At 37.8% G+C, this 21,752-nt stretch overlaps 1 protein-coding gene across 4 annotated transcripts in view; it reads right to left on the bottom strand.

The window, feature by feature from the left end:
- The window catches only part of LOC106872656 (dystrobrevin beta), a 310,067-nt gene that overhangs the window by 269,447 nt on the left and 18,868 nt on the right, over window positions 1-21,752 (bottom strand). The window lies entirely within an intron of this gene.

Below are 21,752 nucleotides of genomic sequence, written 5' to 3'. Positions count from 1 at the left end.
CAAGAAGGAACACAGACACACTACATGCGTTTGTGTGTGTGTGTATATATACATTTTATTGTTTTCTTTTTCTTTTATTTGTTTCAGTCATTTGACTGCGGCCATGCTGGAGCACCGCCTTTAGTTAAACAAATTGACCCCAGGACTTATTCTTTGTAAGCCTAGTATTTATTCTATCAGTCTCTTTTGTTGAACCGCTCGGTTACGGGATCGTAAACACACCAACATCGGTTGTCAAGCGATGGACGGAGGACAAACACAGACACACAAACATATATATATATGATGGGCTTCTTTCAGTTTCCGTCTACCAAATCCACTAACAATGCTTTGGTCGGCTTGAGGCTATGGTAGCAGACACTTGCCCAAGGTGCCACGCAGTGGAACTGAACCTGGAACCAAGTGGTTGGAAAGCAAGCTTCTTACCACACAGCCATGCCTGCACCTGTATATATATATATATATATATATGTATATATATATATATATATATATATATATATATATATATATATATATATATATATATATATATATATAAAACACACACACATACACACAAGAAGCTTCTTGCAGTTTTCGTCTTCCAAATCCATCCACAATGCTTTGGTCAGCCCAGGGCTATAATAGCAAACACTTGCCAAATGTGCTGCACAATGGGACTGAACCAGAGATCACATGACTCAGAAGCAAGCTTCTCAACCACATAGCGAAGCCGGCACCTCGGCATTGAATAATAATAATAATAATAATAATGATAATAATTAAAAGAAATATTGATAAAAAAGCTAAGAGGATAAGGTTTAAAGAGATGAAAAGAAAGAAAAAAACATGAATTTAGAAGAGAGAGAGAAAGACAGAGAGAGAGAGAGAGAGAGAAAGACAGAGAGAGAGAGAGAGAGAAACAAGGATGTTTAAGAGGAATGGGAGATGAAACCAATGACATAGAATGATGGAGAAGAGAAAAAGCTGAGAGAAAGTTAAAAAAAAAAAAAAATGAGAAGGATTTGAGAAATGGTTGCCTGAAGAAACGAAGCAGTGATTGTAAGAAATAACTTGCTTAAGCTGTTTGTTATTCTTCAGGCACGAAAAAAGAAAGAAGAAAAAATGATTTAAGTGCCAAACAATCTTTTCAAAGAACATTCAGTCCTTAACATGCAGTAAGTGCAGAATAATGCATGTCTTTTAGAAATGATTCTAAAATAACATGAGAAAATATAATAAAAATTTTATGATATACAAAGTGCCGAAGAATATGGTACAATTCAAAGTACAAAAGATTCGTTTAACACAAAACATTTCAGAAAGTGATTCTGACTCTGTTCAAAAGCAATTGAATGTTGCAGAGAAATAGTTTTGTTATATTTTGAGGCAATAAATGAACTAAGAATTTACCATAATTAAAGGAATAATGTTCCTTTTGCAAGTTAGGTAAAGAAAATTCCAGAAACAATATATTTTTAACAAAAGACAGTTGAATATTTCATTTATAAGTTTCTCCAAAAGAATACAAGTTAAACATACGCACATTGTTGCCGTGTCACTTCAGAACACGTCTATAATTCTGATTGTTCACGCTGTGCCACAAAGGTGCAGGACCCGGTGGTTAAAGTGCTGCATTCATGATTGCAAGATCGAGGTTTCTATTTCTTGGCTAGGTGAGTCACTGTGTTCTTGAGCACAAACCACTTCACTTTGCTTCAGCTGTAAATGAGTGACCCTGAGACAGACTGGAATCCCATTCAGGAGGAGTGTGTGGAGGGGGGGTATGTTGTCATATCAATCACTTTAACCCCCCCCCCACCCAAAGAAACAGGGTAACTGACCCTCTGAGTCCTAGGGCTTGACACAGTGATCTCCAGAGACTGACTTACTGCACCAATATGATTTTAAATAAATCAATGACATATCAATAAGTGACCCTCTATGTAGTTGCTTGACCAACTAGAAATAGCAGCCAAGTTTCCCAAATCACACATTGAATAATGCAGTCTTATTAGGGTTAGGGTCAACCCTAACCCTTACAAAGTCAGGACAGTCTCAGCTGGAATGTTTTTGATCAAGGGTCAGCCTAGGGTTAATCATTATTGTCGCAGAATTTGAATTAGACATTTTAAACAACAATTAGGCGCAGGTATGGCTGTGAGGTAAAGAAGTTTACTTCCTAACCACATGGTTACAAGTTCAGTCCCACTGCATGCCTCCTTGAATCCAGTGCATGTGTGCTTCTTTGTCTTGACATCACATAATAGTTGTAAATGAGTGTCACTGTCATACAAGCAGTGTCGTTTGTTTCCAATATTCTATGTAAACATGTCTAATAATGGAGAAATATTACCTTTGCTTGGAAACAGGTAAGGGTTGGCTACAGGAAAGGCATCTGCCATAGAAAACTTGCCTCAAATTCCATCCAATTCATGAAAGCTTTGGAAAAGTGGGTGCTTGCCAGTTCTGGTCAAACTGTCCAACCCAAACCAGCATGGACAACGGATGTTAAATGATGATGATTATAAATACAGGATCTTTTTCTGATCCATCATAAACGTGCTGTATTTTAACAGAGATCTAGGAAGTGTGACTTTGATAAATTCCCCTGAAGACATTATTAAAGGGATATGTGAAGTGAAACTGCATAATCAAGGAGGAGCTGAAGTCCCATTTTAGTATGTTTACCAAGAGCTTTCTTCTGGCTCTACATTACCTGCCACCTTTATACAATAAATATCAATTATTGACTGATTTAATTACTAGGTCGATCTAATTACTAGAAGAGATGCAGCTGTCTAACTTAATTAAGTGGCAACCTTTCAGTTGATTGTCTAAAGTTTATCTCTGACTCTCGCTGACCTACAGATAAGTGTCGGCTAACAGAACGTAATGAGCTAAATAGAATACTTTAATCAATTATAATTAAACTCATAATGAGAAAAAACAAATTTGATAATCATAATAACAATTCTTTTCAAAATGGAAAGGGGAGAGTACTCCATACACACACACACACATGTGTGTGTGTGTGTAATTGCTAGTATTGCTTTTAAGTTTTGGTACAAGGCCAGCAATTTCAGGAGAGTAGTAAGTCAATTATATTGACCCAGTATGCAACTGGTATTAATTTTATTTACCCCAGAAGGATAAAAGGTAAAGTTGACCTCAGCAGAATTTGAACTCAGAGCACGAAGATAGACATCCACTTTTCCAGGCTTGCATAGGTCTGATGGAATTCATTGAGAAAGATTTGTCTGTAACCAGACGCTCTTCCTAGCATCAGTCCTCACCGATTTCCAGGCTAGGTATCAGTTCTCTGTCGCCAGATAAGCTTTTTGCAATCTAGTTTACTGGGCAGCTCTGCTTCACAGTATCTTGCACAGTACATGTGGAAGAGAGAGACCCAGGAAGACAGGAGACAAAGAAGTGAAGGATGACCTCAGGATGCTGAACCTTTCAAATGAGATGACGAAGGACTGAGATGCCTGGCGCCTTGCTGTACTCAAGAAGGCCTGTCTTGCACAGCAGAAGAGTTAAGGCTGGTCACCCTGGTGAAGAGGATTGGCCTCTAAGAGCCCTGTGCTGGTGCCATGTAAATGAGCTCATGCCAGTGCCACTTTAAAGCACTCAACACACTCTCTACAAAATGGTTGGCATTAGGAAAGGAATCCAGCTGTAGAAACCATGGGAAATCAGACTGTAACCTGGTGCAGCTTTCCAGCTCTGCTCAAACCACCCAACCCATACCAGCATGGAAAACAGTCATTAAAAGATGATGATAATGATGATAATAATGATGATGGTTTATATTAATGTAATTCATTTTATTTTTTAAGTCAATTTCATATTTGCTTAATTTAAAAGTGACCTTCTCTGGCTTGGAAAGATCAGTAATCCTGAAAGATATCAGAGCCAAAGGCTCCAGAAAATTGATGCTGTACCTGTGTGTACATGTGTACATATATAAAAAAAGATTAATCTCAAAGCTTAAAGTTAATTAACCACATGTTAACTATCCTTCAAATAATATTACACAGATTACATGCAGCTATATACTTAATAGTAATTAAACAGCAGGTAAAATTGCAAGCATATACTTTTAATTGCCGCACCTTAAATGATTAAAATAATTAATGTGAAATCGAAATGCTTAAAAGAAGTTCCATAACCAAAAGCCAATACATTATGGCAGATATTAAATGGATCAAACATGAAACTTTAACATAAGAGAAGAACAGAATTATGTAACAGTTTGAAATTTGAAAATGCATTTAGTGTTGTGATCATAAGAATAACACTTAAAAAAAAAATATGGAGAAGAATGGCTAAATGGTTCATGCTAGGAACCACATGTCTAAACCATTAATAGGATAAGTTAACAATAAATCGATAAAGATCTATTTCAGTAAATCATTAATATATTAATGGGTTTTTCTCTTCTTTCACACATATACATACGTATATTCACATGTACACACACACACATGTACACATATTCATGTACACACACACACACACACACATGTACACACATTCATACACATTCATTCATATACACATACACATGCACACATACACACATTCATATACACATACATACATGTACACACACACATGTATATATATTAGTTGTTAGTGAGTTCTTTTGTATTTTAGTTGAAAAGAGGTAAAATTATATAAAAATAGAGTCAATAATTTGCTGATAAAATAGTCTCAAAATAATCAATAACTCTCAGGAGTTCTTCCGCAAAAATCAGCCAGATAGATATCAGTGATAAAGATATCACCAATGCACAGAGATCACCGATATTCTGATCACTCAAGTTGAACGGGTCAGAAGAGGGGAAAAACAACAAAAAAATTGTTACAATATTTTTTTTTTTACCATTAAGATATTCTCATTATTAGTATCATTATCATTAACGAGCTGGCAGAATCGTTAGTGTGCCGGATGAAATGCTTAGCGGTATTTTGCCTGTCGCTACATTCTGAGTTCAAATTCTGCTGAAGTCGACTTTGCCTTTCATCCTTTCAGGGTCAATAAATTAAGTACCAGTTACGTACTGGGGTCAATCTAATCGACTGGCCCCCTCCCCAGCCTTGTGCCTTTAACAGAAACGATTATTATTACTATCAACATAATTATTATTATTATTATTATTATCATAGAGGGTGGTGAGCTGGCAGAGTCGTTAGCACGCTGGATGAAATGCTTAGCGGCATTTTGCCTGTTGCTACATTCTGAGTTCAAATTCTGCCAACGTCAGCTTTGTCTCTCATCCTTTCAGGGTCGATAAATTAAGTACCAGTTGCTTACTGGAGGTCGATCTAATCACCTAGACCCCTTGCCCAAAATTTCAGGCCTTGTGCCTAGAGTAGAAATGATTATCCTTATTATCATCATAATAGAAGGTGACAAGCTGGCAGAACCCTTAGCACGCTGGGCGAAATGCTTGGCAATATTTCATGTCTTTACATTCTGAGTTCAAATTCTGCTGAGGTCGACTTAGCCTTTCATCCTTTCGAGAATAATGAAAATAAATACCAGTCGAGTACTGAGACTGGTCAACTCAACTTTCCCTTTTGTCCTGCAGGCTAAATACAAACTCACTGGTGGTGGTGGTGGTGGTGGTGGTGGCGGTGGTGGTAATGGTTGTGACGATGATGATGATTATGGTGAGGATTCTCATCAAATTTTATGCATGACACTCACTAAACTTTTAAAATATAAATACCCTTAATTGCAATTATTTCTTCAACCAATTAATCAATCTTTTTCTTTTAATATTTTGAGTCAAGTTACCAAAACCGTTGCAGACTAAGATACCTCCATAACAGTCATCCTTTGTTAAAAGGATTAATTTAATTTTTAATGCTGAAAGAAAAAACAACAACAACAAATTAACAAAAAAGAAAATGAAATCAAAATTGACGAAGATAATATCTCGTTCTTCCCCTTCTCTCTTCCCTCCTCTTTTTTTGTGATTAATTCACTTTAATTACGTCTCAAAGCAACCAAAGAGATTAAATTATATTTCATTTTAATTCACATTTCTCCTTTCCTTTTTACTAACATCACATAATGTTGATCCATGAATACACAAGATCCAGGCATGGTTGGGTGGTTAAGAAACTTGCTTTCAAACCATGTGGTTTGAAGTTCAATCCTACTGCATGTGGAGGTACATATATTTTAGTGGTTAGGGTATTTAGCACACGATCGTAAGGTTGTGAGTTCAATCCCTGGCGACGTGTCGTGTCCTTGAGCAAGATACTTTATTTCATGTTGCTCCAGTTAACCCAACTGGCAAAAATGAATTGTATCTGTATTTCAAAAGGGCCAGTCTTGTCACATACTAAATCATGCTGAGAAGTACGTTAAGGGTAAGCATGTCTGTGGAGTACTCAGCCACTTGCATGTTGATTTCATGAGCAGGCTGTTCTGTTGACTGGATCAAGTGGATTGTTGTCATAAGTGACGGAGAGCCAAGTGTCTTTTACTAAAACCATATGAGTGGATTTGGTAGATGGAAACTGAAAGAAGCCCAGTGAGTGAGTGAACCTGTAATGACCCCCAGCCTCAACAAATTCCATTTGACCCATGCAAGAATGAAAGGGTAAATACAACATTCTTTTCTGCTCTAGGCAAAAGGCCCGGAATTTGGGGGGAGGGATGCGAGTCAATTAGATCAACCCCAGTATGTAACTGGTACTTAATTTATCAATCCCAAAAGGGTGAAAGGCAAAGTCGGCATTGGTAGAATTTGAACTCAGAACATAAAGACAGACAAAATACCGCTAAGCATGTCGCCCGGCGTGCTACCGATTCTGCCAGCTCGCCACCTTAGGGTGAATGCAACATTACAACAACAATGGCAACACAAAGAGACATCACCATTTGAACCAGTAACCCCTTGGTTTGTTGAATAAATAAACAGATCTCTAATGAACCATACAAACCAATTTCCATGTTACAGGAATAGTTTTATAGAAAAACCTTTAAAATTTTTCAAAAAAAACAAAAAAACACAACAGAAAATAATTTCTAAGTTTGGCACAAGGCCAGCAGGGGGGGATCAGTCGATCACATCGACCCCAGTAGGTAACTGGTACTTATTTTATTGACCTCAACAGGATGAAAGGCAAAGTCAACATCAGCAAAATTTGAACTCAGAACAAAGACAAAACACTAAGCTAACAATTCTGCCAGCATCCCACCTTAATAATAATAATAATAATCCTTTCTATTATAGGTACAAGGTCTGAAATTGGGGGAGGGGGATAGTTAATTACATTGATCCCAGTGTTTCACTGGTACTTAATTTATCAACCCCGAAGGGATGAAAGGTAAAATCGACCTCAGTGAAATTTGAACTCAGAACGTAACGACAGATGAAATACTGCTAAGCACTTCACCTGGCGTGCTAACCATTCTGCCAGCTCCCCCCTGCCTTCTCAATAATAATAATAATGATAATAATAACAATAACAATAATAATAATAATTAGATGCAAATAGGCCAGACATTGTATTGAAAGACTTCAGACAAAAATCATGCCTCCTCATTGATATGACTGTCCCAATCGATGTAAGCGTATCTGTCAAGACCTACCAAAAACTGAGCAAATATAAAGATCTTGAAATAAAAATTGGCAAAATGTAGCAACAGAAGACTAAAGCAATACCTGTTGTCATAGGTGTCCTAGGAATGATAGCAAAAGGGGTTGATTGCTACCAAGCTCAGATACCAGGAAACTCCAAAATAGCAGAAATTCAAAAGATAGTACTCATGGGAACTGCCCATATCCTACGTAAAATACTGTCTTTGTAATCTAAAATTTTAAAACAAACATAATTTTCTTATGTTTTCTTAAACATTCTCTAGAACAACACTATGTACAAAACCAAATATATGGCACCCTAGGCATAACACCAACACGAACTTCTAACTTGTTGTTTCTTGAGGTCTTTGGGTGAGACTTGGAGCCATCTTGTACAAACGTAAAGCAAAAGTCAAACAATGGTGCTTGTGTGGCTATGTGGTGAAAAGATTGCTTCCCAACCACACGCTTCTAGGTTCAGTCTCACTGCATGGCACCTTGGACGAGTGTTTTCTATTATAGCCTCAGACTGACCAAAGCCTTGTGAATGGATTTGGTAGGTGGAAACTGAAAGAAGCCTGTCATGTGTGTGTGTGTGTGTGTGTGTGTGTGTATTTGTCCCTATCACTGCTTGACCACCAGTGTTGGTGTGTTTACATCCGCATAACTTAGCAGTTCAGCAAAAGAGACCAACAGAATAAGTACCAGGCTTTAAAATAAATAAATAAATAAATAAATAATGGAGTCGATTCAATCAACTAGAAATTCTTGAAGACGGTGCTCCAGCATGGCTTCAGTCTAAAGACTGAAACAAGAAAAAGATTAAAGAATAATAATTAAAATGCCCAGTGCTACATCTCAGAGGTAAGATAGAATTCAGAAAATTTACCATTATTGATTGTATTTAAAGCGAATAATTTGTAAGAATTCATTTTATTTGAAAGAAGGAATTCGAAAGAAAAAAAAACAAACCTCGGAATAAAAAAATAAATCTTTTTGTTTTCGTAAAATAGCAGCTGTGAATTGTATGATTGACTGAAATAAAGAAGCTTTCACAGTAATTTCCCAACGCTTTACCAAAAACGGCATTAAACACTGCACGGAATCGCAGGCTCTTTTCACTCAAAGACTTTTCTTTTGTGTGCCAGCCGTCTTTGTTTCAGTTTTCCTTCCCTGAATTCCACTATTTTCCTTCCAAACACACACACACACACATATATACACAATATATATATATAGGTATCTTTTATCTTTTACTAGTTTCAGTCTTTATACTGCGGCCATACTGGAGCATGGCCTTGAAGAATTTTTAGTCGAATGAATCGCCCCCAGTACATATTTCCTTTCTAAACTTTGTACTTATTCTATCGGCCCCTTTTGTCAGACCCCTAGTTAATGGGGATGTAAGCACACTAGCACAGGTTGTCAAGCAGTGGTGGAGGACAAACACACACACACACAGCATGTATTTATGTGGGCAAACCAATGAGGGAGCCAGCCTCTATGCAGTCACCACACCTGCTAGACATAGCAACTAAATTCTCTTAAATCACAACTGGTTTAAAAAAAAATTAAAATGGAAGGACACACTGTATAATGTAATCTTAAAAAAACTGGGATGGTCATGGCTGGAATGCTTTTGACTCCGTCTGTTTAACCAGGACTGACTTCAGTCTAAACAACAGCAACCAGCCTTGGTACACACACACATCAGCATTGCACTTATTCCACTTATAAAGATCTTTAAATCTTCAACTTGATAATTGTTTGGTTGTTCTCCACCACCAAAAGGAAAAAAAAAAACTATATTTTAAGAGTAATTTGCATATTTCTAAGCTCTGACTAATTAGTTAATATTCCAATTAATTGATTATTATCATTATGATTATTATCCTTATAATTAATTACCATCATCATTACAATTCATTATTATTATTTTCCAGTAGTCATATTGTTATGTTGCGCTTCTACTGCACTTACCAAGTGCAGTTCTTGGACACCTGAAGTATTTTGTTATTCTTACTATTTTGGTTTCATGGTTTGGCACAAGGCCAGCAATTTCCAGGAGAAGGGTAAGTTGATTACATCGACCCCAGTATTCAACTGGTACTTATTTTATTGACCCCCAAGAAGGATGAAAGGCAACGTCAGCGTCAGCAGTATTTGAACTCAAAATGTAGAGATGGTCAAAATGCTGCTAAGCCTTTTGCTTAGCAGCATTTTAATGATTCTACCAGCTCGCCAGCCTCTTTATTATTATTATTATTATTACTATTATTACCTCCTCCTCAGCAAAGGAAGAGCTATTGTTTCCAGTTATGTTTGCTTGTTTGTCTGTGGACAAGATATCTCGAAAACCGCTGGATGGATTCAGATGAAACTTTCAGGGATGTTTGGCCTCGTGACTGGCACAAACCGACTAGATTTTGGGATAGATCCAGTACTGGAGAAGGATTCTGGATTATTTTTCCTGTTTTTTTACTTAATTTTTGAGAGTGCTCAGGTTTGTTTTCAGTATTCTCATTTGTGAGAGCAGTCGAGTTTATTTCAGATATTCTCATTTTAAAAATCATTTCTGGCTAATCGTTGAGAGGACATTGGTGTTGCCTTGGTAGAGGTTTGTGCTCTCTGAGTGCTCTTGTTATTATTAATATTATTATTATTATTACTGTATTGAAAGTGTATTACATAGAATGTGTGCAGTGCCTAGCAGTGCTATTTCATGCACGTTATATCCATTCATAATCCCTGTGGGTTTGTTCAGGCATTTGTCTGCCTGTTTTTTGAGCATATCTAAAGCACTTTCCATCACCTATTATTATAGGGATTATTTCTATTTCCAAGTCCTACATTTGGGTTACCTCTGTTCCTAGATCTTTGTATTTCGATCATCATTATTTAATGCCCACTTTCCATGCTGGCATGGGTTGGACAGTCTGACTGAAATGAAATTAAATACTGAAGGACAACCTCAGAATACTGAACTTTTCAGACGAGATGACAAACAACTGAGATACCTGGTGCCTCAAGAAGACCCATCCTGCAAAGCAGAAGTGTTAATGCTGCTCCCCACTGCTGAAAAGGATAGGTAAGCAGGAGTCATGTGCCAGTGACACATAAAAAGCACTTGGGCTGGTGTCACATTAAAAGCAAACAGCACACTCAGTAAGGTGGTCGGCAATAAGAAGGGCATCCAACCATAGAAACCAAGCTGAATCAGACTGGAACCTGGTGCAGCCTGCCAGCTCCTGTCAAACTGTCCAACCCATGATATCAAATGATAATGATGAGACACACACACACACACACACACACACACACGTACATATATACATACATACATACATACATATGTATTATCTGGTTATGTAATAGAATCTGAGCTATCAGCACCAAGCTGCATTTCTATTGATTCTTAATTGTGACAGAGCAGACAGCAGCTGTAACTATTTACTACCTTGTCTGATATTAAAAATAATACAATATGCTATGTAATATATATACGAGATGATATTGACTCAGAACCAATGAAATATTTTGTTCAATATGCTATTATAACGCTGGTGCAATAAGATAGAAAAAAAAGAATTTTGATTATGTAAATATATTTAGTTTTTGCTACGAAAACTGTTTCATGTTAAAACCTGAAATGAGAGAGTTTATTATGACAAACAATTGGAATTCCACTCTTCGTTCTTTGATTCTCCTGTGACCAGGAATAGCTGATTACATGCTTGCTCAATCAAGTGTTTACACATTAAAATCATTCAAATATGAACAGAATAACAGAATGTGATGCAGCTTAAAAAAAAAAAAGAAAAAAAAAGAAAAGGTGACCAAGAATAATTAACTATGATTTCACAATGCATTTGACAATCCATTTTGTGTATCAAAACATATTTTGCATTGCAGGTTGCTGTGAATATTGTTTTAGGTTAAAGCTAATGAGAATTTGTGATTGAGTCTCCATTCAATTTCCCTTCTGCTAAAACTTGTTTATATAATTGATCATTCAGCCATATGCACACTCAATAAAGATTCTGTTATGTAACACAATGTGGTGCTGTTTTCACAAAAATTAACCACCCCTCGAGGTAGGATGTAGAACATTTGCAGGCTCCTTCCTCTCCAGAGACTACAACATGCTGGGCATTACAGAGGCCTGTAGGCAGTAGGGGCTAGTAAAGAGTAGGGGATAGTAAGCAGTAGGGGAGAATAGACAGAAGGCCATCAGGTTGGCTGTGGGGGCAGTAGAGGTTGCATCAAAGTGGCTGTAGATCTTTGAAGGGGACAGTGCTACCAGGGGTGGTGTTACCAGGACACAATTTTGGTCAGCCCTGGCTGAGACACTTGTGTATGTGTGTCGGTTGAAAGATCCAAAATAAATGTCAAAAGCTGTGTCGTAAGAAGTATGCTTCTCATCTACATGGTACCACAGAATGGTGCCTTGGGCAGTGTCTTCTAGGAAAGCTCTAAGCCAACCAAATCCTTGTGAATTGGTTTCATAGACAGAAACTGAAAGAAGCCTATCACATACATGCATATGTGTGCACACACGCACACACACACATACACACACACACATCATCATCATCATTTAATGTCCATTGCACATGCTGGCATGCACTGGACGGTTTGACTGAGTTGGACAGTTTGACTGGGTCGGACGGTTTGACTGGGTTGGCACGCTGTGCCAGGCTCCAGTTTGAGTTGGCATGGCCAACATGGAGAACGGCTGTTAGGTAATGATGATGATGATGTGTGTGGTGGAAGTGAGGGGAGTGCAGAACTGTGAGTTAAATGGAGTGAAGGTTGCAAGAATTAGAGATGGAGAAGGGTGAGGAGGTGAATGAATGAAGGTCAAGTGTTAAGTAAAGAGGTTAATAATTGGATATGGGTTGAATGTAATGAATAGTAGATAAGGGGGTGGGCTGGGGGTGATCACTAATCTATTACTAATAGATATGTATGTTACTGTTCTGTTACTAATATATATATATTACGGGTATATGGTGTAGTGGTTAAGAGCGCAGGCTACCAACCCCAAGATTCCGAGTTCGATTCAAGGCAGTGACCTGAATAATAATAATAATAATAATAATATTGAAAAATACCTTAGGAATGAGAACCCAGGTTTGAAATTTCTCCAAGACACCTGATGAAGGCTAGAGGGTATATCAGCCAAACCGTTGTGCTGACAACAAACAAGATGAGGACAAATATCCGTCAAATGTAAATAATATATATATATACATATCATCATCATCGTTTAACGTCCGCTTTCCATGCTGGCATGGGTTGGACGATTTGACTGAGGACTGGTGAAACCGGATGGCAACACCAGGCTCCAGTCTAATTTGGCAGAGTTTCTACAGCTGGATGCCCTTCCTAACGCCAACCACTCAGAGAGTGTAGTGGGTGCTTTTACGTGTCACCTGCACAAAAACGGCCACGCTCGAAATGGTGTCTTTTATGTGCCACCCGCACAAGCCAGTCCAGGGGCACTGGCAACGATCTCGCTCGAAAATCCTACGGGAGCCAGTCAGGCGGTACTGGCAACGGCCACGCTCAAAATGGTGCATCTCATGTGCCACCCGCACAAGAACCAGTCCAGGGGCACTGGCAACGATCTTACTTGGCTTGCCGGGTCTTCTCACGCACAGCACATTTCCAAAGGTCTCGGTCAGTAGTCATCGCCTCGGTGAGGCCCAATGTACGAAGGTCTTGCCTCACCCCCTCAGCCCAGGTCTTCCTGGGCCTACCTCTTCCACGGGTTCCCTCAACTGTTAGGGTGTGGCACTTTTTCACGCAGCTATCCTCATCCATTCTCACTACATGTCCATACCAGCGCAATCGTCTCTCTTGCACGCCACAACTGATGCTTCTAATGTTCAGCTTTTCTCTCAAGATACTTACACTCTGACGGGTATTCACATTGACATTACACATCCAACGGAGCATACTGGCTTCATTCCTTGCGAGCTTACGTATGTCCTCAGCAGTTACAGCCCATGTTTCACTGCCATGTAGCATGGCTGTTCGTACGCATGCGTCATACAGTCTGCCTTTTACTCTGAGTGAGAGTCCCTTTGTCGCCAGCAGGGGTAAGAGCTCTCTAAACTTTGCCCAGGCTATTCTTATTCTAGCAGCTACACTTTCAGCGCACCCACCCCCACTACTAACTTGGTCGCCCAGATAGCGGAAGCTATCGACTACCTCTAGTTTTTCACCCTGGAATGAGATAGAAGTTGTTTCCTGTTTGTTTACAGTCTTTATTGCACCTGAACATCTGCCACAAACAAAAACTAACTTGCTAGTTAACCTGCCTTTGATGTTGCTGCACCTCTTATGTGTCCATAGCTTGCACCGGGTACATCTTATAGAGTTACTACCTACTCCTTTTCTACATACTGAGCAGGGCCATCTACCTGAAGGGGTTTGTGTTTTATCTACCTTCCTACTTATTAGGATTTTGGTTTTAGCTAGGTTGACTCTAAGGCCCTTCAGTTCTAGACCTTGCTTCCACACCTGAAACTTCTCTAGTTCTGATAGTGACTCCGCAATTAGGGCAAGGTCATCAGCATAGAGGAGCTCCCAGGGGTAACCTGTCTTGAACTCCTCTGTGATTGCCTGGAGGACTATGATAAATAAGAGGGGGCTGAGGACGGAACCTTGGTGGACCCCTACCTCTACCCGGAATTCATTGCTGTACTCATTTCCAACCCTCACCTTACTGGCAGCATCTCTGTACATGGCTCGCACAGCTCTCACTAACCATTCTTCTATCCCAAGTTTCCTCATTGACCACCAGATAAGGGATCGGGGGACCCTGTCAAAGGCTTTCTCCATGTCAACGAAAGCCAGGTACAGAGGTTTATCCTTAGCTAGGTATTTCTCCTGCAACTGTCTCACTAGAAATAAGGCATCAGTAGTGCTTTTACCTGGCACGAACCCAAACTGCATCTCATCTAAATTGATTCGCTCCCTAATTAGTTGGGCTATGACCCTCTCTGTAACTTTCATAACCTGATCTAACAGCTTGATGCCTCTGTAATTATTTGTATATATATATATATATATATATATATATATAAGAAACAAGTTTAAAATAATGGTCACTACATGTAATTCCTTTATTGGAGTAAATTAGGCTTACAGCTGTTTCCAGTAATCATTATAGGTACATTACTGATAGGTTTACTTAATTGATATATTGATCAATTGATAAAAATTGAATGACCTAAGAAAATTGATGCTATTTTCGTTAGAGCTATTTTTCATTATAACAAGCAGAGCACTGAAGGAATGGAGATATATATATATATGTATATATATATATATATATATATATATATACGATGGGCTTCTTTCAGTTTCCGTCAACCAAAATCCACTCACAAAGCTTTGATCAGCCTGAGGCTATAGTAGACGACATTTGCCCAAGGTGCCACACAGTGGGACTGAACCCAGAACCATGTGGCAGGGAAGCAAGCTTCTTACCACACAGCCACAGCTGTTTTTTTTCTTAAGTTATTTATTTGAAAAAGTGAGAGAAAAATATAACATTTATCATGATTTACACAAATATTTGCTGTGTGTTTTAGATACAACGATCTGATATCTTTGGAAACGATGCCATAAAATGGTTGAATTTAAAAGATGATGAGAGGAATTAATACTAGAAAATTCTATATTGACTTTGAAGGAATCATCTTGGGATTATATGTTCAATGTAATGCATTCCTCAGTAACAGAACCAGACTTTATTAAACTGTTGGCACCTTTTATTAACTCTTCGATTAAAAGCAGATTCCTTTTGGTATTAATGGGGAATAACAAGGATTATAACAGCAAGAATAATAATGGCAGCGGAAACAATAATGGCAGCGGAAACAATAATGGTAAGGAAGATATGATGGTGGTGGTGATGGTGATGGTGGTGGTGATGGTGATGGTGATGGTGATGGTGATGGTGATGGTGGTGGTGGTGGTGGTGGTGGTGGTGGTGGTGGTGGTGGTGATGGTGGTGATGGTGATGATGGTGATGGTGATGATGGTGATGGTGATGATGGTGATGATGATGGTGATGATGGTGATGATGGTGATGATGATGATGGTGATGATGGTGATGATGGTGATGATGGTGATGATGGTGATGATGGTGATGATGGTGATGATGGTGATGATGGTGGTGATGATGGTGATGATGATGATGATGATGATGATGATGATGATGATGATGATGATGGTGATGATGATGGTGATGATGATGATGATGATGATGATGATGATGATGATGATGATGATGATGATGATGATGATGATGATGATGATGATGATGATGATGATGATGATGATGATGATGATGATGATGATGATGATGATGATGATGATGATGATGATGATGATGATGATGATGATGATGATGATGATGATGATGATGATGATGATGATGATGATGATGATGATGATGATGATGATGATGATGATGATGATGATGATGATGATGATGATGATGATGATGATGATGATGATGATGATGATGATGATGATGATGATGATGATGATGATGATGATGATGACGACGATGATGATGATGGTGATAGCGGTGGTGATTGTGGTGTTGATGTTGGTGGTGATGATGATGGTGATGACGATGATGGTGGTGGTGATGATGATGATGATAGTAATGATGGAGAGTGATAATGATGGCAGAGATTATCTAATGAGAATAGTAATGATAAAAATCTTGATGGCAGCAATGATAACGATTGTGATGATGATTGTGATGATGATACAATTATAGTCAAGGCTTTTTTTTTTTTAAAGTTTAGCTTCCTCAATTACACTAAAAAGTTAACACATGATCAAATAGGCACAGGTTTGGGCAAGTGTCTTCTACTATAGCCTCAGACTTACCAAAGACTTGTGAGTGGATTTGTTGGGTGGAAACTGAACGAAGCCCATCATATGTATGCTGCAAAACTGCTAGGACTCTCCAGAGTCTGATTGATGAGGAAATCTGCTGTGAATGGTCTGTGTATCCCGATAGGATGAAAGGCAAAGTCGACCTCAGCGGAATTTGAACTCAGAACGTAACGCCACCCTCATTTATATATTGGTATATACCTATATAGATATGTGTGTGTGTGTGCTTAACAACCAGTGTTGATGTGTTTATGTCCCCATGACTTGACAGTTCAGCAAAATAAACAAATAAAATAAGTTCCAGGTTTTAAAAAAAATGCAATACTGGGATCAATTCATTCAGCTTAAAGTTCAAGGTGGTGCCCCAGCATGGCCACAGCCTAATAACTGCAAAAAATAAAAACTAAAAGAAACAATGGACTTTTGTCATCGTATATCCCCAGAGCAGCCCTAATCAAAAGTGTACCAGTAATCACTTCTCCATCTTTTTATCTGACATAAAGCCTCGAGAACTTCATTTCGTTTATTATTTTTTTTTAAAAACCAGGAAAATGCAATCTGAGACAGATTTGACTATTATTTTCAGCAATGGAACCAACCACTTAGAGGTTCCCACATACCTGACAGAAACCAATAGAAGTATTGCCGAAGGCGACAAGCTGGCAAAATCATTAGCACACTCATTCCGTCCATCCATACGTACTGAGTTCAAATTCCACCGAGGTCGACTTTGCCTTTTATCTTTCTGGGGTTTATAAAATAAGTACCAGCTGTGTACCAGGGTTGATGTAATCCACTTACCCCCTCCCCCAAAATTGCTGGCCTTGTGCCAAAATTTGAAACCAATATAGGTATTGCCTATTATGGAATTTGATGGACAAATTTACCAAAAATCAAAACTCCTTGATATGATAATTACTCTTTGAGAGCCATTAATATTTTATTTTTATTGATTAATTACTATAAAAAATTTATATTGAAAATAACATTTTTGAAAAAAACATGGTCTTAAAAATAATGTGTGTGTGTGTGTATCTGGATGTGTATGCTGGTGTACAGATGTATGTATAAGTTTGGATATGTGTGTATATATGTGCATTTAAATTTATATATATATATATATATATATATATATATGTATGTGTGCATATGCATGTACATGTATATACACACACACATATATATATGCGTGTATATGCATGACTGTGTATGCATGTGTAGGTGTGCATATAAGTATGTATATGTGTATATGTATGTATATGCTTGTATAAGTGTGTATGCTTTTATGTGTACATATATCTGTTTATAAGTATGCAGTTATGTTTGGTTTTTGTGTGCAATAATTATTTCAAAGAAATGGTAAAAAAAAAAAACAATAATTATGAAAAAGCAATTAAAAAAAATTTTATTAATAATCACTGCTATAATTATTTGGGTTTTTTTTTTTTTTTTTTAATTATAAGAGATACCTATTTGAAGAATTCAGAAGAAAAACATTATTTGCTGTGGAAGCTAAATTAATAAATGTTTATCAAAGACAATTCCTGATAAAGAAAACCACAAAATAAAGTAACAAAAATATTTAATAAATTAGTTTTTTCGGAAAATTACACACGTCTAACTTGACAAAGTAATGATGGAATAGTTGACCAAACCTGATGTTATAATTAAATAATAATTAATAAATCATCATCATTGTTGTTTAACGTCCGCTTTCCATGCTGGCATGGGTTGGATGGTTTGACTGAGGACTGGCAAACCAGGAGGCTGCACCAGGCTCCAATCTGATCTGTTTCTACAGCTGGATGCCCTTCCTAATGCCAACCACTCCGAGATTGTAGTGGGTGATTTTTACGTGCCACTGGCATGAGGGCTAGTCAGGCGGCACTGGCACCGGCCACACTTGAATGGTGCTTTTTACATGTCACTGGCATGGGTCCAGTCAGCCGGCACTGGCATTGACCACGCTTGAAAGGTGCTCTTTACATGTGACAATAATAATAATCTTTTCTACTATAAGCACTAGGCCTGAAAATTTATGGTAGGGGGTTGGTCAATTCCATCGACCCCAGTATTCAACTGGTACTTATTTCATCAACCCTGAAAGGATTAACGGCAAAGCTGACCTCGGTGGAATTTAACCTCAGAGCCTAAAGACGGACAAGATACCTCAAAGCATCTTGCCCAGCATGCCAAGGATCCTGCTAGCTCACCGTCTTAATAATAACAATAATAATAGTTTCAAATTTGGGCACAAGGCCAGCATTTTCAAGGTAGGGGGTAAGTCAATAAAATTAACCCCAGTGCGTGACTGGTACTTATTTTATCAACCCTGAAAGGATGAAAGGCAAAATCGACCTCGGCAGAATTTGAACTTAGAACGTGAAGACAGACGAAATACCACTAAGCATTTCCCCAGCTTGCTAACGACTCGGCCAGCTCACTACAACAACAACAACAATAATCCTTTCTACTGGAAGCACAAAGCCTCAAATTTGGGGGAGGGGATTAAGCCAATTACATCGACCCCAGTGCGTAACTGGTACTTATTTAATTGACCCTGAAAGGATGAAAGGCAAAGTTGACCTTGGAACAATAATAATAATAACAATAATAATATTAATGAGGATTTCAAATTTTGGCACAAGGCCAGCAATTTCAAAGGAAGGGATAAGTCGATTACATTGACCCCAGTAATCAACTGGTACTTATCTTAATGACCACAAAAGGATGAAAGGCAAAGTCAATCTTGGTGGAATTTGAACTCAGAATGTAAAAACAGATGAAATACTGCCCAATGAGCTAACGATTCGGCCAGCTTGCTGCCTTAATAATGATAATAATAATAATAATAATAATAATAATGATAATAATGATAATAATAATGATGATGATAATAATAATAATAATAATAATAATAATAATAATAATGATAATAATAATGATGATGATAATAATAATAATAATAATAATAATAATAATAATAATGATAATAATAATAATAATAATAATAATAATAATAATAATAATAATGGTTTCAAATTTTTCCACAAGGGTAGCAATTTTGGAGAGGGGATGAGTCGATTACATCAACCCCAGTTTTTCAACTGGTACTTATTTTATTGACCCCCCCACCCCACCCCAAAGGATGAAAGGTAAGGTTAACCTCGGCGGAATTTGAATTCAAAATGTAGCAACAGGCAAAATACCACTAAATATTTCATCCAGCTTACTAACGAGCCTTCCAGCTTGCCACCTTAATAATAATAATAATAATAATAATAATAATAATAATAATAACAACAATAACAATAACAATAATAATAATAATAATAATAATAATAATAATAATAATAATAATAATAATAACAACAATAACAATAATAATAATAATGTATTATAATTTACTGACTTAAAATGCTGTCATAGACAAGATTATTTCCTTCTTCAATATCAGTTCCTGCATAGTTTTGTGATACAAGATTTCAAATAAATAGAAATATCTTCTCTACTTTTGAAAAACAAAAAAAACAAAAAAAAACAACAAATTTATCTCCAAAACTTCATTTCTTCATCATCTCTATTTCCATTCACTGATCAATGGTATCGGATAATATAATTATGACAAGTCAATCAGATAGAAGATTTTATTAGAAACAACACAAAACATCAAAACTGTAAATAATTGTTACCATTATCGGTTCTCTGCACAAACAATACTCAATATTCTTCAACAGCCAAATTCAATCTAAACTTTGCTAATGAATTATCAATCAAAGGAATATGAAGACAACTTCAAAACTGAAGCTGATGCAGTCAATATTGATAAACACGATCATTCTTCATTCACAGCACAACAGATGCTAAAGAGGTAAGCAAACATCATGCGTATGAGATTAATAAACTTCCTAGACAATATGAAGATCATCATTATTTAATGCCTGTATTCTATACCGGCCATGGGTCGTCTGGTTTGATGGGATCTGACCAGCCAGCGACTTGCATCTGCTTTGGCAAGGTTTCTACACCTGGGTGCCCTTCTTAATGCCAACCATTGTACAGAGTATACAGAGTGTTCTCACAAGTGCTAGTGCCACAGAGTCACTCACAAGACAAGAACCCCTTGGCTGAGTGGGAGTGCAGTAGTGAGAAACGGTTTTGTGCCAAGTGTTGAGAGGCTGAAGTATGACAGAGGGACAGGAACGAATATCTTGGTGAAGAGGAGAGATGTCTGGCTTCCCGAAAGGAAGAAAGGGCAGTGGAGGTGAAGTGTCAGGGGGACAAAACAGAGATTAGGGACAGAAAATCAAGGCTGGCTAGGTGGGTTGGCAAGTGTGTGAGAGGAGAGAAAGACAGTAGAGATGAGGATAGAAATGAATAGAGTGAGTGGTGAAGATGAGTGGAGGCAAGGACAAGGGGGAGTGTGAGTTCAGTGGACGGGAAGGTAAAGGAAACTGGGAATGGATAAAGGAGGAGGAAGAGGTAATAGAAGTAACAGTAGTACGGGGGTATGTGCCATAACAGTGCATTGTTGCATCTACCATTTGTTGGTGATTCCCTACACCTGGTGATTGATACTTTTGCACCACTCAGGTGACAACCCTCCAACCCATGGGTCTCTTTGGGTAGATGTTGCTGGTGAGGGCTTTGCAAGGTCGGAGTGCAAATCCTACGGCAACCTCTTTTAATTGCCTTTACAACATGCATGGGTTTATTCCTAGACGTTGCCAGACTCCAGACAGCAAGGGGAGGCGGTAAGTGGATATGTATAAAAAGGCGAGAGATAGAGAACAACAGTAGAATAAAACAGATGAGAAAGAGGGAGATAATGTAAACCTGTACAGTGACAGAGAAGGAGGTTAGAGGTACATAGGGGTGGATATCATAACAAAGGTAAGGGAAGGTCATCGATGGCAGATATGAGAAGGTGCTCCATACATCCTGATTGTAGTTGTTGCTACTATTGTTATTGCACGCAGTTGCTGTTACTATGGTTACGATCAAATTCTTTGTGTTTTCCAAACATACTACTCCTGTTAAATCTTTCCCCAATAAAAAGCTCATTACTTATGAAATTCTTCAATAAATATATATGATTGATTGATTTTTCTTGTTGCCGATTTGACCTTGATGCAGGAGTTCAAACATTTAATGAATAGATCAACTTTGTACCTCATAATTGAATTAGATTAGCTTAATTGATCATGACTAGATTAGCTTAATATCTTAGATCAA

Source organism: Octopus bimaculoides, chromosome 8, assembly GCF_046866305.1.
Source record: "Octopus bimaculoides isolate indiv1 chromosome 8, ASM4686630v1, whole genome shotgun sequence".
NCBI classification, from domain to species: domain Eukaryota; kingdom Metazoa; phylum Mollusca; class Cephalopoda; order Octopoda; family Octopodidae; genus Octopus; species Octopus bimaculoides.
The sequence above is the reverse complement of the archived record's forward strand: the minus strand, read 5'-3'. Positions and strand labels throughout refer to the sequence as shown.